Here is an 18,979-nt window from a genome sequence, read left to right on the forward strand (position 1 = left end):
TGAGTAAATCAATTTTCACAATTATTTTTAACAAATTGTAGATATTGGTAAATTTGGAGTATTATTGTTTCAACATAATTTAAGTTTTTCAAATAACGTATACTAAACTTTTAATAACTGACTTTAAATCAAATTTAAGAGTAACTATAATTCTGCAGCTTTCATATACCTATATATTTTTTTTAATTTTAAAATTAAAACTAGTAATGCTTAAACAAGCGGGATGTTGAAAATTAACGCTACTTGTTACATTTTCTGTATAATTTGGGTAGTTAGAATCACTGAAACGTAATGTACAAGAAATATGAAACGACACGTCGTAATACACGTCTTTGGTTTACGGTCTTGTGAAATCTTAATGAAGATATGTTCCTGGAAGCCTTACAGTCTGTAACACTACCATCTGCTCACCTAGTTTCCTCTAAACTGAGAAAATTGACCCGCATTGTACATTTTATAATAATATAGTTTTGGTTGTTGAATAATTAAAAGCTTGTTGCAGCAATTTATTCAACAATAGATTAAAGACAAATGAGTTGGGTCAAGTCCTCTCCTTATTCATTTATTACATTTGCAAACATTCCAAATGAAACGTCTTTGACAAATGCACTCGCAAACACATCATTTCGAGGCAAAGCCTCGCGTTCTGCATTCTTGCACTAATTCGCATGCAGCGCAACTATTCGCAAACAATTCGATAAAAGTGTCTCTCTGACGAAAGTTTTAAAGTAAATAACGTTTATAGGGCAGGAAGCGTACGGCGGAAACAATTTATCGGCCGAGTTATGTTAGAAAGGGTGTAAAAGTGCAACATTAAAGGGAGAGACCATGCACGTAATAAAAATAAACCGGCTTGGATGGAGTCTTCGTGCAACGTCAGGATGCTTTTATTGAGAATGTAATGCGGAGGGATGTGCTCAATTGGACCACAGATGAGAACAATCGCGACCAAATATAATAGAAATGAAGTATAGACGGGCGTTCTTGTGGAAATCGTTATTGCGAGTGACTGTTCGGAAAAAATTTACAGCTAAATAATAAGAAACGAGACTTGAAAGCGGACGAGTTTTATTAAATTTTTATTTAATTGAAAGTCAAGGCGGCACGATTCTGGAAAATTATTACTAGTGTTTGCATTAAAAAAACTTAATGCATTTTTCAAACATTATCTCACATTTGATGGAATTATTTGAGGGATGCATTTTCTCGCGAGATGAAATTACACTCATAATGAGGTTTATTTGAAATGTAAGACGCTTTGCTCAAAATAAGCTACTTGATGGAGAACTATAATAAGATTGTTTGTGCATATTTTAGCTTGAAAGTGTGAAATTTTAGATAAAAATGCACTTAGCGTTTTTTTCAATGTGTAGAAGTTTTTTTATCACCTTTAGTAACAAAAAAATCTGGTTTTCTTCTATTATGATAACAAATTTATCTTTGTTATAATTGCCGAACAAAGTATTATTATCGTAACAAAATAATACAACTGTTTTGTTAACTCGCCAACATCGTAGATCGTTGCGAATAGTTTCTAATGTTTCAAAAAAACTATTCAGTAATTGTGCTTTAGGTCCCATTTCAGTTGCATATTGATGTTTGATAAAAAAACTCATTTTTCAAACGTGTTTTTTATATTTTACATCAATAAAAGATTACTTGAAATTTTAAATAAACAAATTTCCAATCAAAAAGTTCATGATTTGCAATTTAATAGTTAATTGCATTTTTTGTTTTCTGTCATAATCTAACATTTTCTAAAATTTTGTTCATTTTATAATATAATGTTGCAAAACATTTTTTTATTGTTTTTTTAACTTTTGTTAAACATGTTAATTTACTGTACTTTGAAACAACTTTTATATTATGTTATTAGAAGTAAAAGTGATAGTTATGTGGTGAAGCTGAACGTTTATTTTGCCAAACGCAGTGAGGCTAATAATTCAGCTGAGCAACATAAACTCACTTTTACTCCAAATAACATACATATACTATTTTATCTGCAAACATATTTAAATTTAATATTTAAATGAACAAAATAATCAGGACGCTTTGCAATGAAATGTTTAAGATTTTCGAAAGTGTTTATTGATTTAACTAGTGGATGACTAGTGCAGTTAGTAGTGCAAAATGTCGAATACTGATGATCTACAATGTACCTCTCCAGAAATTGCTGACTCAGTGATAGAGACAAGAGAGATAACATTGATAAATGTCATGGTAAAAGTAAAAACACTTGGACACAAAAATATAATTTTTACTTTATGGGTAAAACGTAAAACTTTTTCTTGTGCTATTTAGTTATAAAAGCATCACTTTTGTGACGTTTGCGTATAAAATTCATTTATTTTATTTTCTAGCTTCTAATGGATATTTCAAAATAATTTTAATTAATATTTACTTTAAAACGTTTACAAACAAATTTTCCAAATAATAATTTTACTTTTACGCTTCTACCATCTAAAAAATAACGATACAAAACTTTTCCAAACACAAAATAAACCTCAAAGTTATAGTTATTTTTAGAACACCACTTTTGCAGAAAGCTTCCGTTTAAAATAAACACAACACAAAATATCTTTATTGCTTTGATGAAGTTGAAATAAGCGGAAAAATAGTTACGTTCGCCAAAGTAAACATAAGTGCGTCCGAAATTGCAGAGTAAGTTTTAATCAAATTGAAAAGACCACATCCATCCTATTAAAACTTGTCTGATATAGGGTTGTCTAAACTATTACAGAAGGCAAGCTAATGCTTATACATAATGGAGTTGGATAATGCTGTGTCTGCAAAAAGAAGCGGTCTTATCCCCATCTGTGTGTTAAAAGCTCGCAACAGGTATTTCGAATAAAGTGTTGGCAGGAAAACCCTGAGTAAAATATATTAAGGTAATATAGAATGTTGAGAGCAAAATTATATTTGTCTCTGAGAAGTTTCCGATTCGGAAAAAACTCGAAAGTTTTCATAAAAATGAGTTACGAAGTTGAAACAATGCCGTGGGGGCTGTGGCGTGCAAAACTTTACATTTTTTACAACTTGTTCGTAATTTAGTTTAGTAGAAAAAAGCGGAAATATTAACCGTCGGTTTAAGTAGCTTCATTATATCACCATTATTAATAAAAAAATTATAATAAAATTCTAATCTTCCAAGTGAATTCCAAGATTTAGAAGGGATTTGAATCTGTTCCAGGAGTGGATTGGTAATAATTGGCAATGTGTAGATTGTGTGCGGTATACAATTGATGGTCAGTTTCCATTAAATTTGTAATTGTTATATGGCCCAATGAACAGTCTGCACCGAAGAGAGTAATTGAATTAGACAGGGATCCTTAATTTAACCAAAACCTTGAATATATGTGTTGTTATTTACACCATGGTCTGTGAGTTAATTAATACAGTTCTCATTTCGAATCATTAACAAAATCAAAATGTATTACCTCAAATGGGGAGAATTTGGTTTGAATGCTGATTAGATTAGCTCTCGTTTAGGTAAAGTAAAAAGAAAGCAATGATGAACACAGAAAATACAGTTAAGAACATTTCGTATTCTGAAAAAGGGAGTTCTTTCAGGATTTTTCCCCAGCTTACGGAATTGAACAATCATGTAGATGGAGCTAATAAAATACAATATAGAAGTGACTTTATTGCGAAAAAATTTCCCTCTAGGACACCCTAAAAAACAATTGAATTGCAATTGTTTTAAAGACAAGCCTTTAAGCAATAAACAAAGAAAGTTAGCTTGGTATTTAGTTTACTAAAAAAATACAAAAAACAGAAACATTTATAATAAATAACTATATTATACAGGGTGAATATAAAGTATGAAAGCAAGCGGTTTTATAAAAATCATTTGCTTTGTGTACTGTGATCATATTTTGAGAACGAAATTTTGTTTTGTTTTTGAGTTATGCGATTTTTTTTGTCAAAATTGCAATTTATGGAAAAAAATTTGAAAAAATTAAAAATAAAGTAGATAGTTATCATAACCTTTATGAGAAAAATGGTTTTATTTTGGGTTGTTATTTAAAAAAATTAAAATTTTTGTAGAACTCAAAAACAAAAGAAATTTTATATAAATTTTGTTTTTAATAAAACATCACATTTTTATATTACATTGTCATTAATCAATGAGTTTTTTTCAAAAAATAATTTTAGTTAAAAAAATAATAATTTAGTTTAAACAAAAGACGTTTGGTTCTATACTTTTTATTCACCTGGTATGTATTTATTTTAAAAAGAAATTAAGCTGGATTTTGTTTGAAAAGACCATAAGATTATATTTCATTTTTGTAGAAAACATTATTTCTACATAATTCTAAATATTTACGAACCAAAATTTATAAATATAATATGATGATGAATAAGTTTTAGCAAGGCCATTAAATTGTTGCCTGGAATTAATTAATTAACTGAATACAAGGTTTTAGTCACTTTGTAATGCACAGTAAACAAGCAAGTTGTAAAATGCTAATAGTGGGATGAACTATAAAAGCCCTTTAAAGGTGAGAGAACACTTTTGATATATGATGTAATTTTACCATTGATAACGTTAGTAGAACTTTTTCCATATTAAAACAAAACGAAAGAATAACAAATAACGTGTTTGATTTAAAGAATTTTAGTAAGTAGATAATTAAAAATAGTACTTTACGTTATTATAGGAGTAAAAGTAATAGTTTATGTGACGAAGCTGAACGTTTATTTTTTCAAACGTAGTAAACTCACTTTTACAATATCTGAAGCAACAAAAGAGACATGAAAGAAACAGCATTGGTAAATGTCAATAATGTCATGATAAAAGTAAAAACGCTTAGGCGCAAAAATAAATACTTGACTCCATGGATGAAAAGTAAAACTTTTACTTGTGGAATTTAGTCATAAAAGTAGTTACTTTTGTGACGTTTACGGATAAAAATATTTATTACAAAAGAAGCATTTTGACATCGATGTCTACCTATGAGTTTTGAGATTTGCGGTTTTTTTATTTAAAGATTTTAGTTTTGATAAAAAGTTGTAACATAAAAAAAGTAATAATTACAGCACAGGTTTGATAACTTGACATCTGGTTTGACGGCTTGGCTAGGCAGTTTTTTGATGCCAACATAACTGTGCGTTGTTAAATTGGCTAACTTGCAATTTTCTTACATTTACCTACGAATGTGCGATTTTAAAATAAAATTTAGTTTTTTAAATTTTCTACTTAAAGACACGCTTGTTCCTAGAGAACAATGCGTCTTTATTATCCAAAATGGCTTTCAGGAATTTGGTTAGAAGCCATCAATTTCTATCTTTCATCCGAATCTCTTAATAAATTTTATTACAGCCGCATCGTACCCCGATGTCACTCCGAATTTATCCACTAGTTTGTAAAACCACCAAATTGCTAGTTTATGTCTTTCTGTAGAGTTTATGAATTTAAAAGCGAACAAAATGATTTACGAGCTTTTTCTTGTATCTACAATTTAACATTGAGGATTAAAAACCTCGCCACCTTAAATCCAGCTGTGATATGTAAATAGCCTCGCATGTGTTCTATCAAAGTATAAAATCATGTAAATCACATTCTATAACCTTGATGGAAATAATAACATTAAAAATGCGGATAAACACAACTAAATATAATTTAGACAACCGCTAAAACGCTTTTATCAATTTAAGTAGTAACTAAGAGTCTTAAAGTTAATGTAACGACGGGAAGTTGACGATTTGATTCGGAAATTTGTGACAGTCATATATAAGAGAGCGAACACATTTCCGGTCCATTAACAAAACGTTTTTTTAAACACTACCCGTGCTTAACTGGTAATTAAATTGACCTGAGGTGCAAATAAGTGTGTTTAAGCTCCATCACAGTTGAAAATTAATATTTACTGAAGTAACAATTTCAAATAACAGACACAGATGGTTCAAATAATAATGTGGCGTCGATGTAAATAAAATAACAGACACATAATTGTTGTAGGATTAGAATTTAAACTAATCGTGCGATTGTACGCAATTAATTGCGACTATTTTAAAAGCGCTACGAAATTTTACACAAAAAGTCGCATCAGATGGTAACCACAGTTAGATTAGACTATAAATGTTTGCGCGCATTATTTATTTGTGACGTTTTAAGAAACAAGTGAGTATAATGAGAATAAAAACTCGAGTAAATGCGCTCTGGAATAATAAACTTTTCTAACTTTATTTCTATGTGATTAGAAGCAGCAGTTTTATTGATTTTAACATTTTAATCTAAAGATAATAGTTATTTGGAGTAAGTAATGAAATCATAACAACGTTTATTAAAGTTATAATTTAACTAGTGCAGTTGGTAGTGCAAAATGTCGAATGCTGATAATCTCCAATACCACTTTATAAATTGCAACAAGTGAGATAACATTGGTAAATGTCACGGTAAAAGTGAAAACGCTTAGGCACAAAAATATAATTTTAGCGCCATGGTTGAAAGATGAAACTTTTACTTGTGATATTAAGTAATAAAAGTGGTGACTTTTGTGACGTTTGCAGATAAAATTTTAAAATATTCGTTCAATGTGGAGATGCATAATAGGTAACATTATTTGAAATTTTATGTAACACCATTTATGAAATAATTATTATGTACCTAATCATGTTAGTTTTCTCTAGTGTGACGTACAATATTTTACAAAAGTAAGTTAAAAAAAAATTATACCCAAAAAAAAACAAAACAAGGCAACTGTAAAATAATTTACAGCCTTGACTAGTCTAATTTTAAAATTATGATTATTACATATTTTGACCTAACTAGGTCTAATTTTTTTCTGAAACATTTTGTAAGTATATCAATAAAAAAAACTATAAACTTTAAAAATATTTTTATGTATTATAAAATTCAATATAATAAATAAAACATTTTTTGTTAGTTATCACTTATTAGATACTGGGTGCGCCAGAACTCGCACTCTACAGAAAAATGCCATGTAAGGTAAGATACCAGGAACATGGAAAAAATGTTAAAAAAATTCTATCTATAAAAATTTCGAAATTATGAGAGTTTGAAATTTGCACTTTGGCATTTCTGTTGGAGAAATAATTAATAAAGTTTAATAAAGTTTAATAATTAATAAAGTTTTCTTGCTACAGGCTATTAGAGGAGGAAACAAGGAAGCTGTATCCTAAATTGTAACTCTATGTAATGTTTTTTAATAAATAATGATTATAAAAAATCTGGTGTGAACATCACACGACTTTCCTTATCCAACTTATTTGGAAAACATCCTTACGGTGTTGGAAATCCGAGGAGCAAACGTTTGCGTTAGTGCCACCTGCCGGATAACATACCAAATTATTATTTTTATTTTATCACATTTTACTGTTTAATAAGGTATATTTTATGATTCTAAATAATTTTTATCCCCATGAATTTATTTATAGTAACTTCAAATATATAAATTTGATTTTTGGTCTTTGCGGCCGAACGGTGCGACCGATTTTTATCAATTCTTTCGTGCTGCGTCCCCTCACACACATACACACACACACACACACACACACAGAGAGAGAGAGAGAGAGAGAGAGAGAGAGAGAGAGAGAGAGAGAGAGGCGCACACACACACAGACAGACAGACACAGAGAGAGAGAGAGAGAGAGAGAGAGAGAGAGAGAGAGAGAGAGAGAGAGAGAGACGACCCAATGGCCCAAACCAACTTGTTTGGTGTCGTGAAGCTATAATTCGTCCAGAAATGTAAAAATCTTTGTAGGTCAAATTTCAGCCGATTACAATACTTTCCTTATCCTATAAGGAAAGTAAAAAACATACAAAATTATCAGTTTCATTAAATAGGTATAAAAATTGTCAAATTTCAAAAAATAGATGTCAAAATTTTTCGACAGAAAATCTTTCAAACGTTTTTTTCATTTTTCTGGTATCTCATCTTACTTGCAATTTTTTACTGGGGCGCAAGTTCTGACACACCCTGTATATCAAGAGAATAAACAACTATTTTAATTCCGAGAATGTAGGTAATGTCAGAGGCGATCGAAAGAAGCCGAGGGCATTTTCATTTTATTACAGAGATGCATACAAAACCTAACAGAGTTAATTAATTTGTCAAATAGTGTCAAAAATCAATTACAATTTTTTTCAATTGCTTGTGATATTGTTCTTGCAATTTCAATCATTTTTCACAACAATACAATTTTCCCATTTGCACGCCTGCATTGTGTAAACATTCTAAAACAAACACACTCCTATACCTCGAATTTTCTCAGAAATGAAATTTTCTCAAAATTTTCCAAATAACCGTCGATAATTTTCAGCTTCCCAGCGAATTGGCAATATTGAAAGTCCAAATACAGGAGTATGGACTTAAGAAAACCGTTGTCTAAGACATAAAATTGTCACGGGAAAAAACTAACAAGGTTTTGTTTAGGCACGAATTTTAAATTTATGTTTTTCCAAATAATTTTTAAACGAACGAGTAAAAGAATACTAAATTAATCAAAGTAAATTGATTATTGTATAATAAATTATATCCAATAATTAAATTCCATTTTGACGTTATAATTTCTGATAATTGATATTTCACATTGTGTGCCACATTAGTGTCAATTTTATATTCTGACCATTGTCTCTAATTTCCATTTGCATCACACGCATAATTACGATTTAATTAACCGTGGTTTGTTAATTACAGAGTGGGCGAAAAATGTTTAATTGAGTCTACAGTACCCCCAATATTAAGCGTTGTTTTTGCGGTAAAAGATTGACATTTAAAAAAAAAACTCATTTAGTCGCACTGCTTTGACATTTTTATTATATTAATTTTGCTTCTCAAGGAGTCTGCTTTAAAATTAAGAATTTACGAAAGATAATCTCGAGCGTAACAAGAAAATGAAGCGAGCTTGTGCAAATTTTCATAAAAGCCAAAATCCTCGCAAAAATTACTCACATTTATACAAAAATAAAACACCAAATAAATACGTTTCAACACCAACGTGCCACAAGTCACCTTAACTAAACCTCCATCGACATAATTTCGGCAAAGTTTTAAATCCTGCGGTCCTTATTCGAGCTTATGCTTGTACGAAAGCGCGCATCTGACTGAATTCTATTCCCTCCTAACATTTAAAGTCCGTCTCTGACTAAAGCACGCACGCCTGTCATTTAAACTTTTTCATAGAAATAATCCCAGATGTGAAAATGTATCTCGCAGTCTGCTGAAGGTAATGATAAATAATGTATGGGCTGTGGTGGGTCTGAATCAAGGATTTTATAGACCGTTTTTGATTTATCGGCGACGGTCCAGGCCTTAAATTTTCTCCCAAGGGTCAAGAAGGGAAATTTCGATGGGGAAAGTGTTAACACTAACCCGATGTTTATTTATTTTGCGGAGTGGAGTGTGTTTTATACCGGCACAATGACTAAATCGATATGAAATTTAAAGTGAAGTATTTTTAGACTAAAGTACAATAGACTGATAACACTCACAGAGTGGTTTATTAATTCCTTACATCTTATTTTTTGTATTCAGAAAAAATAGAAAAATAAGAATATAGTTCAAAATTTTGTGGTTATAATATAATTTAACAATTTAACAATGCAAAAAAAAGTCCAAGAAGTGATTACTGATTACTCATCATCACTCAATTTTATGATGTTATATTAGTTTTCAAAATTTAGTCGGTAGGTTTTCTATTGTTGTATTCCTTATTGTTATGTTCGAAATAACATTTAAGGAAAATTAAATAAAATATTGATTACAATAAATTTAGGGCCGGTCCAAAAATAAATATTTCTAATTGATTAAAAAAAATTGCCAGTGCAAACGATAGAGGATTATATAGACTTTAATTTAGTATTTTTATATTGTTCAAAATTTTTAGCGTATGTCAGTGAGATCCTAAAAACCAAATTTGGAAAAAAAAAGTTATTGGAATCTTATCTACATTTAAATTTTCACAATTATTACTAGAAAAAATCATCGAATTTTTTCATGTAGAAATTATTACAATTACTTAAATGATTTTTTTTTCAAATTTGGATTTTATAATCTCACTGCCATACGCTAAAAATTTTGAACAATATGTAATATGTAACAGGTGTTCGGAAAAAAAACGTTAATAGATTTGGGGAAGTGGTTTTCTAAGTCAAATTAAGAAAATAAGTTCCCATGGACCAATGCCCAGAAATGCTTCCTAAGGGAGCTAGAGCAATAACTCAAATTTATATGAAAAAACTTACTGCGTGGGTTGCTTTTCAGAATGCACGGTTTTTGAAAACGCTGTGACATACAAAATAGAACAAAAAATATTTTTCAAAAAAATTAGCCAATAAATCTGCCTTCACAGATTGACCACAGTGTCTTCACCTGTCTAAATAAGGTATATACCAATTTCTGATATCACCAATAGAATTAGCACCAAAAAATTATATTAGATGCAAACTTCTGTAAATTTATATCCACCGGTTACTGATATAATTGAAAAAAAAGATACGAGAAAGATAAAGTCAAGTTAAAAACTTTAGTATAATATTACATTTCAATGGTACGTTTCCATTTTCTTTAGATATAACAAAAAGTGTCTACAACAATAATATAAATAAAAGAATTAAACAACAAATAAATCTATTTTTTTATTATTTTTTTTATGTAAACATTCCTAAAATAGACGACACTGCTACATGTGTGGTGGAAGGAAGATAACATGAAACTTAAAAAAGGTGGGGAAAAAATCGTAAAACAAAACAAAACAGTAAAAATTAAAAACTGTGTATGACATGTTAAAAAACAATGAGCCATAATAATATAAATGGGAACATGACAAAAACATAAATAAAATAATAAAAATATACAATAGTCAACGATTACGATTTTTCATTTTAACATCATCTTTGTAATTGTTGCCTATTTTGTCTAGATCGGTTTGAAGATTGACATTGTCAAAACATTTAATGTAAGTATAAATTTTCTTATATTATTCTTATAACTTTGTTTTGTTTCATGTGTAGAAATTGAATATTATTGTATTCCTCTTTCGACTGAATGTTTAAGAAGGCCTGAGTGTCTTATATTAGCATGAGATAAGTGATATTTGTGTTGTTTTGTTGTATTTTTTATATTATGACAGGTTTCACCGATGTAACAATTACTGCAATCTTTGCTGTCAATTTTGTAAATGACGTTAGAAATTAAATCATTCTGTTTTTTCCTTAACTTTACTAAACAACAAATCATAGATGGTGTTTACAAATTTCCATGTTGGTATAATATTTACAGTTTTAATTAATGATTCAATTTTTTATTTTAAACTAGCGTCAAAAGGAAAATTAATATAATTGTTGATATTATGATTATTATTATTATTGAAAGTTTTTTTTATTATTAAATTTGTTGAAAATTAGTTTATTTATTAAGTGAGAATATAATATAATAACCATTTTTTGACAATAGTACTCTGCATTTCATTAGGCTTTTATCTTTAAAATTAGGATGAGAAATAGTATTAATTCGATGAACCAAATTTTTTATAATAGACAATTTCTGATTTTTGTATAAAAATCAAAGACTATCAAATTATTATCAAAAATTAAAGTAGTAGTAATCAAGAAAATTAATGCGATTGTTTTTAAAACTTCGACAACTCTAACATGTTAAAAATATTATCTATTGGTACAAGTTCTATGCAATCATTAACATATCTATAATAAATAAGAATGTCAAAGGGAATATTGTTAAAAACAGTAGTTTCCAACTCATATAAAACTATCAGCAATAATAGGAACCCAGAGAACATCTAAAAATCTGCTTATAAATAATTTGATCAAAGGTGAAATAAGAAGATTTTAAAACAAATAGAGTAGTTTGTTAACTACAAAGAATTCTTTGTCAATATTAATGTGTAATTAGTTAAACCTTCTATTAACAATGTCAATAGTCAAATCAGAATATTAGTAAAAAACGAAATTACATCAAATGACACTAGAGTAAAAGTATTATGATTATAATTCTTAAAGATCTATGTCTTTAATTTTCATTCATAAATCTGATGTGTTCTTTACGTTATAATAAGAGGTAATTATCAAGGTTTTTAAGATGTTGAAAAAAAAGACTTTTCCCCCATTTTCAGGAGGCTCAATCTTCCTTGGGAAGCATTTTCGGACGTAGATTTATAAAAACTTTTTTTTTATTTTGACCTAAAGAATCACAACTTGGAATCTTTCAAGGTTTTTTCAAACACTTTGTATGGAAATGCAATTTATATCGTATTAACTAGTTATTTTAATATATTTCTTTGAATCCCGTAATCGGTGATCGTTTTAATTTTCAGTAGTGGCTTTTGTGCAGAGGTCAAGTATTTCATTTTTCAACGATTGTGTTCTTTTTTCAAGGATTTCCTCACAATACTGATGCTTTTTTTCATTTTCCCCGAACAATAATCAACCTACGTGCAGCGTGAAATTTTCGCCGATCAAAAGAAAGTCATCATTTCAATTTATCGAACCTTTTTATTCATAATAATAGCTTACAATATTCCTCAATATCACCTTATTCGCAACGAGCCGAATCAAGGATTGTATTATTCATCAGCATATAATTCCGGTGATGGATTCACCAAAATACAAATTCAAAAAGAAAAATTTTCATCGAGGTGGTTTAATTGAAAGAAGCTCGAATTTGACACGACGAAACGAATGATACTCTTGAGAGAATAAAATGTAGAAAATAAGATTCGCGTAATATATCACGGAATTTATCTATCATTTGTCATGGGAAAACGGATGGGATAAAGCTCGTCAAGGCAAGCTTCAAAAATGTGCGAAATACTGCAACGAACAGGATAATTACATGACTGTTTGTCATTTTTTCACAATGAGAAAATCTCTTTTTCGCTCATTCGGGACGTATCTAATTTAAAAGACTATTACTTACCTCAACTTGACTTAAATTTTGATTTGATTCATTGAGAAAAAGTATTTTTATTTTAGGAGAATTGGATTATGTGAAAGGATTAATTAAGGGGACCGTTTTATCGAATTCCACAAATAAGAGGCCTTTATTAATAACGGCTTTTATTCCGAAAATTAACGATCTATTCGTGCCCATAATGCGACCAATCATTTTGAATAAAACTCTTTCACATAAGAAGGGTTCGATTCATAAACAGTTTTAATGGCGGTGGAGAGAAAGAGAATGAAAGATTATTTCTAAAAATGTTCAAATGATAAATTCTGTTTTATTCAGTCCCGCGTTTAGTTAAATGAATGCCAAGTTTTTGTAAAGTGAAGCGAAAAGAAGAGAGACTTTATTCTTTTTAAATTCAAATTTTCTAACTGTAAAAGACCTTCAAGGAGTTCTCTTTTTTATTTTAAATATTTAATCTATTTTATTTTAAACTTAATACTTGAATTAGAGAGTTGAGGTTAATTAATTAAATAAAGACAAGCTATATGCAAAAATAATGAGGACCTAAATAGTAATTTTAATTATAAATACATATCTAATAAAAAAATAAATGAAACTATAATAAAAGTACAATATTATAATAAAATTAGGAAATTAGTTTATTTTGTCTTGATCTAGTTTTCTTCATTTTGTTTTTGTTTTGAAACCAAAAAAAATAAGTTTTTTTTTGATTATTTATTTTTTATTCCTCAAACGACAACAGATAGCTTAACTGACGCACTCTGTATATCTTTTTTGGTAACAAAAATAATTATTTAAAGTTCTTTATTTGGTGCTTTAGTTCTGTTTTTAAATTTTTTATTTTTTATAAAATTTTTTAATAAATGTATTCTTTTTGTGCGTAGTGTTTCTTTTATTTTCAAAACACAACTTCTATACTATTTATTATTTTTTATTACCGTCAGTCTGATTTAAATCTTTTGGTTATTACCAACCCCATTTAATAACTAAATTTTGCCCTTTCAAAGGCAAACTCACCTTCCATTTTCCAGCTATTCTAATCTGAGTAGTTTTCCTCAATACAGAGTTACTTGGGGGAAATCGTTAGTAAGTTGAGAATATTAGCCGTCTTTGAATTAGGAAATTGGGTTTGTAAGAGGAACACATTTCATTTACTTCGTCTCCAATTTTAAAATTTCGTTAAATTTTTTCCCTAATTTGCGACACACAGAGACACGATAGCTTTAATTAGAGACTATCTTAGAGCACCCCCGAGCCAAAATTGTGTTTCCAGCTATCAAAGGAATCCATCTCTGCACAATTCCGCCAGGTTTACTATCGGTTTAATTATAATTTTTGTGTCGTTATCTAACAACAAGCAAAAAATTTGTTTTGCGATTAAGATTTTACCTATGTGTTGCAATTCACGTTTAACGCTTTTATTTGACGCTAGCTAAGAAAATGTAATTTAAACCCTCTTTTACTACACAAGCAAAATCGACGTTTACACGAAATTGGATAAGATTCTCAAGTGCACGTGCGATTAATCTAGTTGGAAGCACTTTTTAATGAGTTAATAACAGTTTGGACTTGGAGGAATTTGTCGCGGATTTGGTAATAACATTTTCGAATGACTTTTTAGTGCTTTCATCGAATTGGAGGTTTCAATTTATCGCATCAGTTGCTTTTTTCCGTTCCATTCCATTAATGTGGTGGCGAATTGTTGATTCGAGTTTTTTTCAAAACGAAATAAATGAAATAATCACTCAATTCTGAAAGATTGCCAGAGGAAACCATTTCGCAAAACAGGCCAATCAAGATTCTAAAGCAAATATTTAGAACTAAATTAAAAGTATCAAGATATGTTGAGTTATGCACATTTCAAGCACATTTAAAAAAGGTACAAAATTTACATAAACGCAAAGTAAAAATTTTCTAATAAATAAAATATTATATAAAAATTTGATAATTTTTTTGTTTTTTTTTTAACTATATTTTATATACTAGTGTTTCTTTATTTTTGCATTATAATTGTTGAAAAACTTTAATTATGTTATAACAAATTTCGGGATTTAAATATTTCTTCCCACACAATTATTAGAATTTTTGTACACCAGAAAATAGGTACAATATAAATACCTTACTTAACTTAATATAAATACCCTAAACTAATAAAATTATTTAATTAATTTCCTTTCAAAACTTTTAAATCTATTATAATTATATAAAAAAGGTCAAATTTCTCTTCGTTGTGCAGTAGGTTTGCATGGATCATACGTCTAACAGGGCTGTTAAATGTTATGTTGGTGCAGGAAGCTGAGATTCTAAATAAGTTTTGACTCTTAGTTGACCTACAGTCACAAGGAGGTAGCATGAAAGAAATTTTGCACAACAAATGTGAATTTTCCATTATTAACAAGACTATACAAACAATACAAATCAGAAATTTTCCTACGAGACTCCAAAGTCTGTATGTTGAACCAAAGAATAGTCGCCTTGATGATGTTGACGTCCCATTTTGTATTCTATGCATCGCAAGAATTTCCTTTAAACTTTCTCAAGAAGGTCAACTGTAAAAGGGTGGTCATATCACCGAGTAATACTCCAAAATAGGGTGGGCTAGAAACAATTCAGAACTTTAAGAGAAGTTGCAGACAAGTCTCGGCAAGAACGCCAAATAAAACCCCCACATTTTTATAGTTTTGTTAAAAATATGTTAATAGTGGGTCTTAAATGTCAATTTACAATCAAAGATTACCCCAAGATCGCGAATTTCTTTTACATATTCCAATTCAGTGTCACCCATAAAATACCTATGAAATAGTAGGAAATAGTAGATTTTTTATTAGAAAATGTAATTACATAACACTTATTGACATTTAAATACAATTTATTGATATTGCACTACCTGTACAAGCCATCCAAATCTACCTGTAATGCTTGAGCATCCTGACTTGATTAAATAGTTGAAAAAAATCTTTAAGTCAACTGCGAAAAAAAAGTGAGAAGAAGCGAAGCATTCGATAAAAAAAATAAACAATGTAGGACCACAGTGAGAACCCTGAGGCACACCAGAAGTAATTTCAATTTTTTTAGAAATAAAATTACAAATCTTCACTTGTTGCCGTCTATCTGTTAAAAAAGATTGCAACCAACAAACAGTGGAATTCTTAAAACCAAGTTGAGAGAGTTTATCAATTAATATTTTTATGTTAACACGATTAAAGGCTTTCGAAAAGTCCGTGTAAATTGAATCAACTTGTTTGAGATTAGAGATTGTCGACTTGTTCTTGCGAAAGCCATGTTGTTGAAACTGATGAAGCAGCCCATTGTAATTGTTTGGCAACAATACATTCAAAATTTTTAGGTATAATTGATTGATTACATACACCCCTGTAATTTTCAATTTTACTGCGATTACCAGTTTTATATGTATATTGGGATAACAAAACTGTTTTTCCAAATACTAGGAAACGTTCTTTCATTAAGCGATGCTTCAAATAAGGTGTGTAATGGAATAGACAAAGTAAACACACATAATTTTAGCAAAATACTTGGAATACCATCCTGTCCAGTTTTGTAAGAGTCTTTCAACTCGAGAATGCTGTCAAAAACTTCACCTAAAGTGACATCCAAGCCTTGATCATTTATAGTATTGTTTGTAAATTTAAAAATTGGATAGTCACTCGTAGAGGTTGTACGAGTACATTTCTCTATTTAAAAAAAGCGTACAAGTATAGTAAGCCCAATTTTGGCTGAATTGTCATATTGTAAACTTATCTTTTATTCGTTGTTACTTAAAAACCTGGAACTAAAACGTTGCTGATGGCTGGATTTTATCGTTGTATTTTTCAGAGATTATAATGTGTTAAATTGTTTGCCTTATTAGGCAACCATTATCGATTACTACAAACACAATTAATAAACTTTTATTCACAAATTTAGAAAAACGGCAATTCTCAACAACAATTTTAATAAAGATAGGAAACCATTCCAATATTTGGTAATCGTGCCGGTTTTTGCGTTCACTTCAATTAGTCTACAGAGCATTGAGTAAACAAGTGCCTGGGCATAAGTTTAATCGTTCGATAAATTTTCCCATATATTTATTTTCCACAATTTTCCATAGTTCGTTTGCAGTAGGAGGTCTGACATTCAGTTTATTAGACACTGCTTTTGCCATACGGCCTCATGTAGTTGAGGTCGGGACTTCTTTAAAATAGTGCTTCATTTCTTTTATACCTAGACTTCCCATTTTCCAACTTCTTAGTAGGTAATTATCACGCTTTTGTTAATGGCATTGTATGTCGTGGTATAGCAATTGAAAGCAATTTTCACACATTTGATATACAAAATGTAAAAATGTCAGTTACAGTATGTAATAGGTTTTTTTTTACTAATTATTGTTATTATTACTAATAACATATTTAATATTACTAAATACTAGATCTACAAATACATTACGATTGTTAGGAATATCATTAACTTGTTCAAGATTCAGAAAATTATAAGAATTTAGTAATAAATCTATTTTATCACGAGGGTAAAGTACAGACTCAGATTGAATGATTCCATTTTTCCATACTAAATTAAGTAAATTGTAGTCTCCAGCAATTATACAATTAGAATCAACATACTTGCCAATAATATTTTCCAAATCAGAACTTTAAAAGTGATGACGTTATGACTTTGAGTTTTTTTTTATAATCCAGCCTGTATATTATTATTATGTCATTATACTTAGTGTTTGTTGTGATTTTTATTTTTTTAAATCATGATTTAAATGCAAAATTGTAATTTCTTTGTCACCGATAACCGCTATGCAAATCACCTAGCGCTAATGGCTCAACTCCGCGACAATTTCAAATGCAAATACCTCTAGAAAACTTTCGTTATTTTTCGCCTGTTCTTGATGCTTCGACACAAACAAATTTGCATAAATGAACATCAAAAAATCCGCGTCTAACATGTGTAACTTTTTAACTCAGATTATTATGCCTAGTATTCTTAGTTGTTTTCCTATTTTCTATGCATTTTTTTTTAACAAAAACCGGTACTTCTATCAAAACATCAAAAACAACGTTGAGTTTGACAATTTTACTCTTATTTTTAAGCCCTTTTTCTAACTTAGATTTTCCCAAAAACATGAATTTTTAAAACAAATGAGTCGATTTTCAAGTTTTAGTCCTTGAAGTTTGTTGAGTTTGAAAAACAGCCCATAGAGGTCTTTTCAAGAATACAAAAAAATAAGAAAATGACCTGTTTTTAATCCCATTTAATCTATTGAAACATCAATTTTTTTATGGAAACTACCCTATTTTTTATGGTCTTTTTAAAAATGTGAACCAGATTTTTATGCCAAAAATAAGGAAAACTACCTTGTTATTTTATGATTTCTTTAAAAGTGTGGACCAGACGTAACAACTGAAACTGACTACTAAAATTGAAAATCAATTAATTTTCCAAGTCTCACATCAAACAAATACAGAAATATGTGGCAGTGAATCATAAAAATAGAAGACCAAACTGGCGTGAAAATTTTAAAAATCGAGTTCCATAAAAATTTAAGTTATCATTTAATCACCCATCTTTATCAGAGATGTAGTTGTCACAATCAATCTTTTATTTATTAATTTATCAACAAACGACATCATTAGTCATTATATCACGGTGATGAAAGTCATTAATCATTATATTATTATTAACAAAAAATTTTGGATAAATAAATGGATAATCAATCTAAGTCTTGTACAAAAGTAAAACTGAAAAAACTTTAGAAAACTATTTTTTTAATAATAAACTCAATGACGCACATCAATGGATATGTAAGAAGTACTGAGCAGAATATTTTACAAATAATGAAAAAAGACCATGTCCTAAATGGAAAAGACCAATAGGAAGAAGACATATGGATGCACATCTTAAATTGGAATGGCACTCACTGATTAATTAAAAAAATGTTTAACAAAAAATTTGTTAATAGAGAGAGAGAGGGAATTGAAAATAAATCAAAAGATTTAAAAGAATTACCTCAATACGATGACGAAGGTGAAGAAGAAGTTAAAGTAGTTCGAGTTAAAGGAGCTTGGAATGATATGAATGTTGAC

At 29.2% G+C, this 18,979-nt stretch overlaps 1 protein-coding gene across 6 annotated transcripts in view; it reads right to left on the reverse strand.

Annotated features, from left to right (window-relative positions):
* LOC123009491 (tachykinin-like peptides receptor 99D) overlaps positions 1-9,061 on the reverse strand; it is a 55,997-nt gene extending 46,936 nt beyond the window's left edge. For 5 of the 6 annotated variants that reach the window (XM_044405854.1, XM_044405855.1, XM_044405858.1 and 2 more), the window contains exon 1: positions 8,919-9,052. The gene's annotated coding sequence lies outside the window, so the exon portion shown is untranslated. Of the gene's footprint in view, positions 1-8,918 lie in introns of all 6 variants that reach the window. The other variant, XM_044405856.1, reaches the window with a different exon arrangement.
* Positions 9,062-18,979: the final 9,918 nt, after the last annotated feature.

Source organism: Tribolium madens, unplaced genomic scaffold (assembly GCF_015345945.1).
Source record: "Tribolium madens isolate multiple individuals breed KSU strain unplaced genomic scaffold, Tmad_KSU_1.1 Scaffold_7;HRSCAF=85;Tcas5.2_LG10, whole genome shotgun sequence".
In the NCBI taxonomy this organism is placed as follows: Eukaryota; Metazoa; Arthropoda; class Insecta; order Coleoptera; family Tenebrionidae; genus Tribolium; species Tribolium madens.